This window comes from Suncus etruscus, chromosome 11 (assembly GCF_024139225.1).
Source record: "Suncus etruscus isolate mSunEtr1 chromosome 11, mSunEtr1.pri.cur, whole genome shotgun sequence".
Classification (NCBI taxonomy): Eukaryota; Metazoa; Chordata; class Mammalia; order Eulipotyphla; family Soricidae; genus Suncus; species Suncus etruscus.
Genome location: NC_064858.1, coordinates 78,527,314 through 78,540,157, shown reverse-complemented (window position 1 = coordinate 78,540,157; position 12,844 = coordinate 78,527,314).

The window sequence follows — 12,844 nt, the reverse complement described above, 5'->3', positions numbered from 1 at the left end:
CACACACACACACACACACACACACACACACTGGGCTACTCTGTCATGCTGTCATCTTCTCTTACTGTCTGCACTTAGCCCTATGGGGCTCCACCTGCCCTCCCCTCAGTAGCCCAGAGCTCAGGAGCATGACTGAGAGCCCAGATCCTCCCTGTCCAGTCAGAACTGAGTACCAAAGTGCCCCCCTCTTGCACCAGAGAACTGGAGCCTGAGTGAGTGAGGCACCCAGTTGGTGTCCAGTGTGATTTCTAACTTTGGAGGCAGGAAGTGAGTGACCCTCCCTTTCCTGAACCAGATCAAAATTCCCTCCTCCAAGGTCACTCCACAATCATTTAATAGGGACCCACTAGAGGCCTTGATCATTGTGAAATTCAAGAAGCAAGTCCAGGTCCTGGGGTCATGATGGGCAAACCTAGGGCTGCATGAGCTTGGAGAAAAGTGCCTCCCAAGTGGTGCCCTAGCAGATCCTCACCCATACTCCTGCTCAACTCTCATCTCCTCTGCCATCTCCTCTGGCCTCAATGAGTATGTGGCCAGCTCCTTTTCCTCAGTCATGTTTCCCTTCTCATTTCCCCTCTTAGAGCACCCGCACCCACCATCAGTGCTGTCCCCAGATCACTAATGCTGCTCTGAGTCCATGCCTGTGCTCACGACTGACTGGTGCCCCCCACTCACTGTGGAGTACGGGTTCACTCACACAGGCTTGCACTGGACTGGACTTCAAGAAGGAGTCTCCTGGAAAAAAGATGGGGAGTATCTTCAGCTAAGGAGCTGGCCCTTCCATTTGAGGGCTGCTCCTTTGGGGGAGTCAAGGATCTGATTCCAGGAGGCTCCAGTTTCAAATTTCAAACTTTGTGAGTCCTTCTAATTGCTCAATGATTTGAGACTTTTCTGAACTCTATGCCTGTGTGCAAGTGGGTCTGGCTATTGACATTTGTAGCTGAGGCAGCCGCTGGCCATAGGCTCTGTAGACCCCCAAAAAAGGCTTGTTACTTTTCTTTTCTCTTTTCCTTCCCTTCCTTCCTTCCTTCCTTCCTTCCTTCCTTCCTTCCTTCCTTCCTTCCTTCCTTCCTTCCTTCCTTCCTTCCTTCCTTTTTGATTTTGGGCCACACTCAGCTATGCTTGGGGGTCACTTCTAGCTCTGAGTTCAGAAATTGCCCCCTAGCAGGTTTAGGGGACCTTATGAGATGCTGGGGATTGAGCTCAGGTCAGCCTTATACAAGGCAAACACCCTCCCTGCTGTGTGATCGCACTGGCCCCGGGCATATTACTCTTATTAATAATAAACACAGCAGCTAGATACATTACTAGTGGTTTTACGTGCATTTTCTCATTTTAGCTTTACAACATCATGAAGAAGGAATTATTATGATGAATATTTTGCCTGTGAGAGAAGGAAGGCACAGACACATCAAGCATCTTGCTCAAGCTCACGAAATAACAGAACTAGGATGAGAACCCAGGAAATCCAGACAAGGAGTCCATGGCAAGGCATTCCCTGAATTTAGGGGCATGATGGAGTGGGGCAGAGACACCAGAATGAGAAGGTTGATCAAATAGAGAGCAACCGGGTGCTACAGGCCCGGGCTGCCGGATCTCTGAGCAAGCAAGCCATGAGGCACGCACTCCTGGGCAACTTTCTTGACTGGAGCAATAACCGAGAATTTATAACCCCGAAGTTCGTCTTGGCCCATCCTCCAGCCCAATTGCCAGTACTTGGAATCTTGGTTCTACACGGTTGCTCCTTATTACTACAAAGTCAGCTGGCTTCCCTTGGGCGACTCTGTCCAAGTCACTCATTTCAGCACTCAGCTTTGCTAGGGCTAGCTAGACCAAACTTGGAGCCACCCCTGAACACCGCCCCAGTCCCTGCACGCGCGCACACACACACACACACACACACACACACACACACACACACACACACACACACACACACACACACACACACCCCAGTCTATATCCACCCATCTATAAGCAGACTTTGATGAACTGCCACGCGCCTCAGCTCCCTTTGCCAGCTTTGCTTTCCCAGCATACCAGCCACATTGGCCCCCAATACCAAAGCAAGACCCCCCAAACCTCTGTAAACGTCACCTCCGCGGCCGTTGCTAAGCCCTAGGACCCCCATGGGACCCTTCTCCGGGCCGGGCCTTCTTCTCCAATCAGTCCCACTTTGGGCTGTCATCTGCCAAGTCGACTCCCTCGAGGCATGCGGCATCCAGGCTCAACGCACCGCAGGGACGGTCCCGGAGCTGGCGGGGAAGTGGAAAGAACGTCTGTGTCCGGGGGAGTCCTCTCGAGGGCCAAAGCCCACCCTGGGCAAGTCGGGGCGCGCGCACCGGGCGCTCCGGGCTCGGCCTTGAATCCCGGATCCCCCCTCCAGCACGCACTCCCAGGTGCAAACCCGCCTCGTTCCAAACGATGGGGCCCAATGCACCGTCCCTTCTCTCGGGGCACCCCCTCGGCCCGCACCTACACCCCCGCTTTCCGGGGGTCTCGCCCGAGTCGGCGGGGAGAGAGCGGATCCTAGGCGCAAGGTGGTCCATGCCGGGGGGTCGGGGTTCCCCACCGATCCCGCGGCCCACCGCGCCCGGAGCTCCTGCCGCTGCACCGCTAAGACCCCCCACCCCCGGGAGAGCCCCCTCGCCCCGCGGTTCCGGCCTCGGCCGCGCCCCCAGCCCCCAGCCCCCGCCGCCCTCCGCCCGCGCCGCGTCCCCGCCCGGGCCGCGCCTTCCCCGGCGGGGACCGTGACGCGCGCCCATTGACGTCTCCGGAATCCCGGGCGGCGGCGGGCGACGCAGACTCCTCAATGGGGCTAAAAATAGCGGAGCCCGGAATAGCTCAGCACCCCCTCGGGGTGCTCTCGCCGCACACACACACACCCCCGTTACATAACTCGCCCCTCGACGGCTGGGGTCGGGGAGGAAGTAGGTTCTGGGGTCTCCCCGTTAAGAACCTCCCCAAGCTGCAGACCTGGTTATATTAATAAAGAGGCCCATAGGTTCCCCTGAGAAAGAAGTGGAAAAAAAGTGAGGTTCAGGGGAGCAGCGACCCAGAGCTATCTGGCACATTCATCAGGCTTGCTTGAAAAGACAGGTCTCAGGCAGTTTCTCTTAAGATCCGATCCCCAGAACGCTGGTTCTGCATGTCTCTGCAACAGCAAGCTATCCTGGCTTCCACACAGAAGGGCAGAAGGAAATTTCTTGGGAAGTTGAAGTTTCTCCTGAAGAACAGCATGCCTGTCTGGGCAAAACCATCGCATCTAGTTGTTCCCTAGCTACTGAATGGCTTTACACACACACACACACACACACACACACACACACACACACACACACACACACACACACACACAAGCTATTTCCTTAGATGGTGGTCTCCAAAGGGCTGAATGCTGGTTTTGCTTAGGGGAACCTCAGTTTGTTCTGTGGCAACACATAGTTCTAAGAACACCTCCAGGTATGACTCCAGACAATAAGCAAAAGAAAACAATCACCACCACAAATGAACTTCTTAAGATGCTCCACTTTTCCTGGGATCTGAGTGCATAGTGATCAGTCAGTTCCTTCCTCCCTTCTTGCTCTGCTCTAGGATTTATCCATCCATAGGTTGGCTCCGTGCAGGAAATACTCAGGAGCTCCTCACAGCCAGAAGGTCCTCTTCCCACCCACCCCCCAACTCCCCAAACACAGGCTTTTGCTATAGAACCCACCAGGGAATGGGGATGCTTAGAAACTATCTTTGGAAATAGGAGGGCTCGGAACATATATTCCTTTGCTAATAGCTGCTGGCTTTGGAGAAGATGGTTCAGAGTAAGGCTAAACAAGGCTCAGGTCTGCTGGGTAGAGTTAGGGCTACAGTATCCGCCCCTCTCCTCCACCAGGACTCCATCTTAGGCTCTGCAACTCCAGTCACCTGGCCTATCTCATTTCTGGAATTACCTTCAGTTTTGGACTTGCATCCAGGTCTGACCCCACAGAGCAAAATAATCTGCATTCAACACTCTCCAAGAGTCTCTACAGCCAACTCAGCCCCTTTTCCAGGGGCCATATTTCTCTCCCATCCCCAGACATCTGTTCCCCAACTTGTCCTTAATCCTGCTAACGTTGTGACCCCTTTCTTTTCTTCTTCATAGTCACCCCAAGAACCTCTGCTTTTCTCCAGAATCATTCTCTATTTTTCTTCCAGAGTTCAGAATTAGATCAAAATAAAAATACAGAACTGGAGGCTCCCAGAGACTAAAGACTTAGGCAAATCTTAAAAGTCGGTACCCTCCCTGCATCCCAGTAGTTTTGTCCAAAAGGGCTTTTCAAAGAAGGCACTACCCCCTCATTTTCTTTTTCTAGAAATTCAACTTCTAAAATACATATTTTTTAATATTTGCTTGTGTGGGAGAAATACATCTCCTTGGACAGGAAGCATTTAAAAAAAAAAGGCTCAGTTACCAATTTTTCCATGAAGACTTCCAGCCCACAGAGGTCTCTCCCTTCTATAAATACTTGAGCACAATTTGACTTTATTATCAAATTCCTGTTTTATAATCAAATAAAACATATATTTAAAAGGGGATGAATGATAGATAGTGCAGCAGATATGGGGTTTGCTTTGCATGTGGCTGACCTGGGTTTCAGCCCTGAGACCTCATATAGTCCTCAAAGTGATCCAGGAATAATTCCAGAGCACTGCCAGGTGTGGCCAAGAAAAAAATACTGCATATATTAAAATGCATAATTTCCATTAGATTCAACCCCTGGCACTGTAAAAAAAAAAATAAACAGGTTTAAATAAAAACTTAATGAGAGGCCATGAACTATAGCACCGTGGGGGAGGGTGTTTGCCTTGCATGTGGCCGACCTGGGTTCGATCTCTGCATTCCATATGGTTCCCCAAGCCTGCCAGAAATAACTCCTGAGCGCCTCTGGGTGTCACCAAAACAAAACAAATCAAAGCAAAACTAAACAAAAAAGCCTAATGAATGAATGCTTTATACTTTGGAAGTCCAGATTTGATAATGTACACTACACAGTTCCTTGAACACTTCTAGTAGTCACCTTTAAAGCACTGCTCCAGTCCAATCAGGTATTGGCACCCCCAATTATTTTTTTGCCACATCTGGTTATTCTCAGGTGTTACGGCTGGCTCTGAATCCAGGAATTACTTCTGATAGTGCGTGGGGAACCACATGTGGTGCCAGGTATTGAACCCAGGCCAGCTACATAGAATGCAAGTGTTCAACTGGCTATACTATTATTATTCCAGTCCCTTTTTTGTTGATGTTTTGTTTTGTTTTGGGGCCACACCCAGTGATGCTCAGGGATTACTCCTAGTTTAGGGGACCATATGGGATCCAACCATGGTCCATCCTAGGTCAGCCACATGCAAGGCAAACACCCTACTGCTGCACCACTGCTCTGGCCCCAGTCCCTTATTTTTGAAATATATGTAGGACCTAAGAGATAAGGCACTTGCCTTTCATGCAGCCATCCTTCTTTTTCCTTTCTTTTAAAAAAATTTTTGAGGGACCAGAGTAATAACACAGTGGGTATGGGCATTTGCCTTGCAAGTGGCCAACCTGATTCAATTTCCAGTATCCCATATGGTCCCCCATGCCTACCAAGAGTAATTTCTGAGTGCAGAACCAGGAGTAACTCCTGAGCATTTCTGGGTGTGGTTCAACCCCCCCCCCAATTATTTTTCTGAGCCTCACCTGGTGATGCTAGGGGACTACACTCAGGATTTACTCCTGGTGGTGATTAGGTGGAATATATGGGATGACAGGGATCAAACCTAGGTTGTCCACATGTAAGGTAAGCACCTTAACTACTGTACTATAGTTCCAGCCCGCAGCCAACTCCATTTTTATTCCTCAGCACCACACATGTTCCCATGAGCACATCAGAAATGATCCCTAAAACACAGAACCAAGACTAGCCTCCAAGTATTACTAGGTGTAGGCCAAGAGGTTGTGCACAGGGCTGGAGATATCTCAGTAGTAGTGCTTTTGCCTTGCATGTGGTGGACCCAGGACCAACAAATAATGGTTCTATTCCTGAGCACAGAGCCAGGAATAACCCCTGAGCATAGGCCTGTGTGACCCCCCCCCCAAAAAAAAACAAAAATCCACAAACAAAAAAATGTGTGCACATGATAGCACAGTGATAGGGTGTTTGCCTTTCATGCTGCTGACCCGGGATGGACCCAGGTTTGGTCCCCGGCATCCCATATGGTCACCTGAACCTGCCAGGAGTGATTTCTGAAAGCAGAGCTAGGAGTAACCCCTGAGTGTCAATGGGTGTGACCCCAAACAAACAAACAAACAAACATACATACAAACAAAATAAATCAAACACATACCCAGGTGGCTTGTGCTGGCAGTCAGGTGGCAAAGGGGCAGAAGCTGAAGAGGACTGGGATTCACACTATTTCTAACTATTACCAACACTGTGGACTTCAAGTAAGTTATTCAACTACTCTGGGCTTTAGTTTCTTCCAATGAAAACACAAGGACAGTGACAGGCGCTTCTCACAGGGTTGACTTGAAAGGGGCATTTTTTATACTGCCTATGAAGAATGCAAGTGAGCATTTTGGAGCTAATGCCACATTTGCATTTCCACGTGGTAAAGGGTCTGGGGATGGTGAGCAAGCTGGAACATAGTTTTGAAGTTGCATAGACCAAGAACATGTTTGGTTTTGCCCAGCTGCTCTGCTTACGTGCGGACTTGCGGAGCAACACAATTAGGGGGCACTGTCACCTTTTATTGTCATTACAAATATTCACCCAATTGCAGCTTTCTTGTTATCTTCTTTTTTGTTTTGTTTTGTTTTGTTTTGGGGTCACACCCGGCGGCACTCAGGGGTTACCCCTGGCTCCATGCTCAGAAATCACTCCTGGCAGACTCGGGGGACCATATAGGATGCTGGGATTTGAACCAATGACCTTCTGCATAAAAGGCAAACACCTTCCCTCCATGCTATCTCTCCAGCCCTCTTTTTATCTTCTTAACACAGATCAGTTAGTGGTTAAGCCAGACAGGACACAGTCCCTGGGTCCCAACTCCCAAACCTATGCTCTACTTTTTTCTTTCTCTTTCTTTCTTTCTTTCTTTCTTTCTTTCTTTCTTTCTTTCTTTCTTTCTTTCTTTCTTTCTTTCTTTCTTTCTTTCTTTCTTTCTTTCTTTCTTTCTCTTTCTTTCTTTCTTTCTTTCTTTCTTTCTTTCTTTCTTTCTTTCTTTCTTTCTTTCTTTCTTTCTTTCTTTCTTTCTTTCTTTCTTTCTTTCTCTTTCTTTCTTTCTCTTTCTTTCTTGGTCACACTCAGCAATGCTCAGGGGTCACTCCTGACTCTGCACTCAGGATTCTTCCTGGCTGCATTCCGGGGCCTATAAGAAATGCCAGAGATCAAACCCAGATCAACCTAGTGCAAGACAAATGCACTACCTGTTGTATTATACCTCTGGTACCCAGAGTTCTAATTTCTACACACTGTTCTATCTGTTTATATATGATCGCTTCCTTTTTCTTCACATACTTTGCAGAAACTACTACTCACCCCTATCACAGTTGGGAGAACTAAGGAGTGCAGGTGAGCTTGCCTTGATCAGGAGTGAGGACTAGAGGTGAATGAGACTTCCACCCCACATTCCAGAAAGATACCTAAGAGAGGACAAGATCCTGCCACAGTAGCCAGAGAGATAGCATGGAAGTAGGGCATTTGCTTGCATGCAGAAGAATGGTAGTTCGAATCCTGGCATCCCATATGGTCCCCCGAGCCTGCCAGGAGCGATTTCTGAGCATAGAGCCAGGAGTAACCTCTGAGTGCTGCCGGGTGTGACCCAAAAACCAAAATAAAATAAAAAAAAAAAGAGAGCCTGCCACAGAAATCTGCTCCTTACTTTGGTGGAGAGACAGAAGACAAGAATAGTATGAAAACAACATAAAGAAACCTCAAAAGGCTTGGAATTGGCATTTAATCTGAGAAGCCACACATAAGAAGAGGCCATGGGGCACAGTGTGAAGAGGGAGACAGAAACAGACAGAACACAAAAGAGAGGACATCTCAAGGAGGAAAAAGGCTGATCTGAAAACTCAAGTATGGGGCAGCAACAAGTGTGAGATCCTGGGGATAAGAAAGTGAGCCTTAGGACCAGGCCAATTAATCAGATTTGTAGCTAGCTTCCCCATGTTCCCATTTTCCTCACAGTAGTAAACACTTGCTTGAATTTTCACCTGGTCAGAACATGCCTTTCTACTTTACCTCCTCTCCACCCAGGGCGCACTGAGGATGAGGATAAAAGAATGTCTAGTAAGTTGCCTGGTGCCTATGAGCGGGCAGGGGATCCCCTGCGTAGGCCCTGGCCCTAAAGGAGGAGGGGGGACTGTGAAGGGGATTCCCTTTATGGGTTCTTTCCTCATCTTGAGGATCAAGAAGTAACTGGCTGGAGTCCACCCATCTCTCCCCACATTTAAGGAACATTAGAAGGACAAAAATGGCGGCACAGGGGCTGGAGCAGTAGAGTAATGAGTAGGGTGTTTGCCTTATACGAGGCTGACCCTGGGTTCAATCCCCGGTCCCCTGAAACTTCCAGGAGTGATTCCTGAGTGCAAAACTAGGAGTAACCCCTGAGCACCGCCGGGTGTGGCCCCTAAACAAAAACAAACAAAAATGGGGGCACAAAAATAATGCTTCCCGGGCCTTTCCCAGGGAAGAGGGGCACCATCACGATACCCCTACATGTTGCCTACTCTGAATTACACAAGGTTGCAGAGGTTCTGCCACTTTTACTCTTCCCAAGTTCGGTTCCTAGGAAGGAAGCCTACCAAAAAATGGCAAGATCACCAGGGCTGTATCAAGCTGGAATCAATCAATGCCAAGTTTTCCTAAATCCAACTCAGGCTCTCTTAAAACCAAAAGCATAATCCTCCGACTTGTTTATACTACAAACCCAACAAACTCGTTGTAAACAAATGAAAAATGTAGGTGTGATTGACAAAGTGAGATGAGCTCCAAAAGGAATTTGGTAAAGGTCTGGTTTAGCGTTGCAGATGTCTCGCAACTTCACCCAAAGATCAGCTCTGTCTAAGGGGCCGGAACCGGAACTGGAAAGCCGGTGGAAGAAAAGGCCCAGCCCTTTGCCGCGCTTTGCTCCCGGGGGCGACCGCGAAGCCCCAGGGGCGGGCGCAGCGGGTGGGGCTCGGGGAAGCCGCTACGTCACGAGGCGGACGCGAGGGAGCCACGCCGGGCCCTGCCAGGATTCCATTACTTCACCTCCAGGCCACTAGCGGCCGCAGGGTAAACACCGCGGCGAGCCATTGGCTGCTGGAAAGCCGTTCCAGCCAGTGACAGGCCTCTATGCAAATGAACCAGTGAGAGTTTCCATCCATCGGGGCCGGTGGATGCAAATGACCGTATTTGTGAGAATGGAGGCGCACTGCTAGGAAGGGAGTTGAAGAAATCCAAAATCCGTAGATTTTACTTGGTTTAACTTGGGGCTTATTTAACTAGGGACTTCACATCGTCTATCTGATAAGGGAGGTAGAGGACCAGCTGCTTGGAGGTTCAGGGAATCTGAGGAATGGCACAAAAATCATTTAGGTCTGTTTAGGAAGGAGGAAATTAGAGATTCAAAAAGCTCAGACAAAACTTGGGATAACTCTGTTGTCAATCCTCTCCCTAGGGGGAGGCACAGGAAAGAACAAAACACAGCCCCTGTTTTATTTTGCAAATAAGTATAGTAAGTACCATAAAGAGAAAAAAATGCAAGAGGCTAGAAATATAAGGAGGGAGAAGCTGTATAAGAGATGTAGCGGATGGGGCCGGAGAGATAGAGGTAGGGTGTTTGCCTTGCACACAGTTGATCCAGGACAGGACAGGACAGGACAGGACAGGACAGGACAGGTGATCGTTTGAATCCGGGCATCCCATATGGTCCCTCCTGCCTGCCAGGAGCGATTTCTGAGCACAAAGCCAGGAGTAACCTTTGAGAGCTGCCAGGGCTGGGATCAAAAACTGAGAGAGAGAGAGAGAGAGAGAGAGAGAGAGAGAGAGAGAGAGAGAGAGAGAGAGAGAGAGAGAGAGAGAGAGAGAGAGAGAGAGAGAGAGAGAGAGAGAGAGAGAGAGAGAGAGAGAGAGAACACTATGCTTTAGAAGAGGGAGTGGGAATGGATCTGAGAATATTCTCCTAAGGAAGTCTTTAAAAGGGGGCTTTTTGGGGAATCCATACCCGGCAGCAGTCAGGGGTTACTCCTGGCTCTGCACTCAGAAATCGCTTCTGGCAGGCATGGGGACCATGTCAGGATTTGAACCACCTAACCACAGTCCTGGGTAGACAGTGCAAGGCAAACACCCTACTGTGCTATCTCTCCTGACCCCGAAACAGGGGCTTTTGTCAAGTGGAGAATGAGGATGGGGCAAGTACTCCAAGAAAATGTGATAAAGTGGGCCCGGGAGAGATAGCACAGTGGCGTTTGCCTTGCAAGCAGCCAATCCAGGACCCAAGGTGGTTGGTTCGAATCCCAGTGTCCCATATGGTCCCCCGTGCCTGCCAGGAGCTATTTCTGAGCAGACAGCCAGGAGTAACCCCTGAGCACCACCGGGTGTGACCCAAAAAACAAAAAAAAAAAAAAAACAAAAAAAAAAGTGATAAAGTATCCATATAGGTTCTTTCAAGCAGAAGGTGAGAGAGTGCAGCGTTAAGGGAAGATCCCAAGTGCAGGAAGCACAGGTGCTGAGCATCTTTCTTGCTTTATCTCTTCTTTCAACACCCCTTTACAAGTGGGTGCTGTTTAGTGTCTAGGGAACTGGGGCTGCAAAAAGTTATGTGCCCAGTATACAGTTGAGAGGAGCTGGGTTGACCTCAAACTTTATGCATTAAGCTTAGCTTTTGTCTCACCAGATGGCAGCCTGTTGATCAAAGAGATAGACAGCCCTGTGTATGCTTGCAGCAGAGGTGAAGCACTGCAGGCCAGTGATTCTGCATGGCCCTGAAAGGTTGGGCACAACCTTTCCACACTTGAAGTTTGCTAGTACTTATTCCAGAACTTGGGGTTTAGTGGAGGAAAGAGCATTGCAAGGGGCTAAGTATCAGTCTCAGAGGGCTGCTGCTGGCCACAGGGAACGCCCCTGCAGGCTGTGGGGGACCTGGCTGGAGAGCTAGAACAGATTAGCTGGATCTGTCTGCAGTCCTGGTTGCCCAGCGACAGACAGCCTTGCTGCAGTTCTCACTGGGAAGCCAGCTCCAGTTACTGGAGACCACGCCTAGGAGAGCCAAAGAAGCAGGCAAAGCTCTCTGGAGGCCAAACACCGTGCCTCCACAGTTGCCCTGGCAGTGGGTGGGCATCCTGAACTGCCTGGCATACCTGAGTCCTGTCTCCTGGGGCCTCCACCAGGGGTTTAGAAGTCTGGCAGTCCGTTATGGGGCCCAGCCAGGGCTTTCTAAGGGCTGCTGCTGCAGGAGTGGCTGCATACACCCACCTATCAATCCCTCTGTGCAAGAATTTCCGCACTTCTGTCAGAAGATCCTGTAGTTGTGGATCAACTCCCTGGGAGTGTCTGCTCCACTGAAAGATCTGGGAAAGACTAATTAGATGCTTTAGCTGTTAAGTCACTTAAAACATTCATTCTGTCTGTGTTTTTGAAGGAGATATTCTAAGAAGAGTCAGTCTCTTAAAGGAACAGAACAGATATGGCTCATAATGGTCAGTACAATAAACCGGGAGAAGTCTACACCCATCCTGCCTGGCCCAGGTCAGTTCCACTGAGGTCCAGCCTTGCCCAAAATGCTCTCCAGAATGTGTGAGATATGGCCCATCTCTGCAGGGTACATCGGATCTGCTCCCTCCTGCGTGCCACAGAGTGAAGGGTACCTACTAGAGTGCAGGGGCCATGCTGGATGGCAGAGCAGCTGTTACATGGTGGGCATGGGAATGAATGGGACGGGAGCCCAGCTCTAAAATATGGATACTCTCAGCTGCCCTGGCCATACATGCCAACCATCCTCCCCCTTTCCCACAGCAATTTTTCAGGGTGCCCTTAGTGCAGTGATCAATGCTCTCAGTCCTGCTTGGTGCTAATAAGGGACCTCAAAGTGCTGTGGATGAACCAGCTCTGGCAGCCATTTGGTCCTGTGAGCGGGATGATCCTCAGCCACTCACACTGTAAATATCCTGACACAATTCCTTTGGAATTGTCCTCTACAGGCCAGGCTTGGTCTCTCCCTAGGAGGCCTAGGAAACCAAAGCTGCTGGCAGGCCTTGTGGCCAGTCACTTCAGAAGCCATCAGCTGATGCTCCCGGGACCATTCATCACACCATAGCCCCATCCAGCTAGTACAGCGCTGGCTATTTCCAGGCCTTGCGATGGACAGCTTACATAACAGGTGGAAGTCAGGCCCTGCTCTGCCTGAGGAGGTGGGTGGGGTGTGCCTCCAGGCTGGAGAGGGATTATTGTGAGCATTCTACTGGCTCCCAATATGCACTTCTCTTTTGGTCCATCCCAAGAGATGACCAAAATCTTTCCTTCCATGAACTTGAGGCCACCAAGCAGCCTTACCTCCCATTGCTCACCCCTAAATTTTATCCCCTGGCCTCTCCTTCCCCTGGATACTCAGACCAAGAGGCAAGAGTTTGCTGCAGGCCTGCCAAGAGAGCCTCCTGACCATCTAGAAGCACCTTTCCTGGCTCTGTAGCTAAGCAGAATACAAATACACTTTTTTGTTTGTTTGTTTGTTTCTTTTGGGCCACACCCGTTTGATGCTCAGGGGTTACTCCTGGCTAAGCGCTCAGAAATTGCCCCTGGCTTGGGAGGACCATATGGGATGCCAGGGGATCGAACCGCGGTCCTGATCC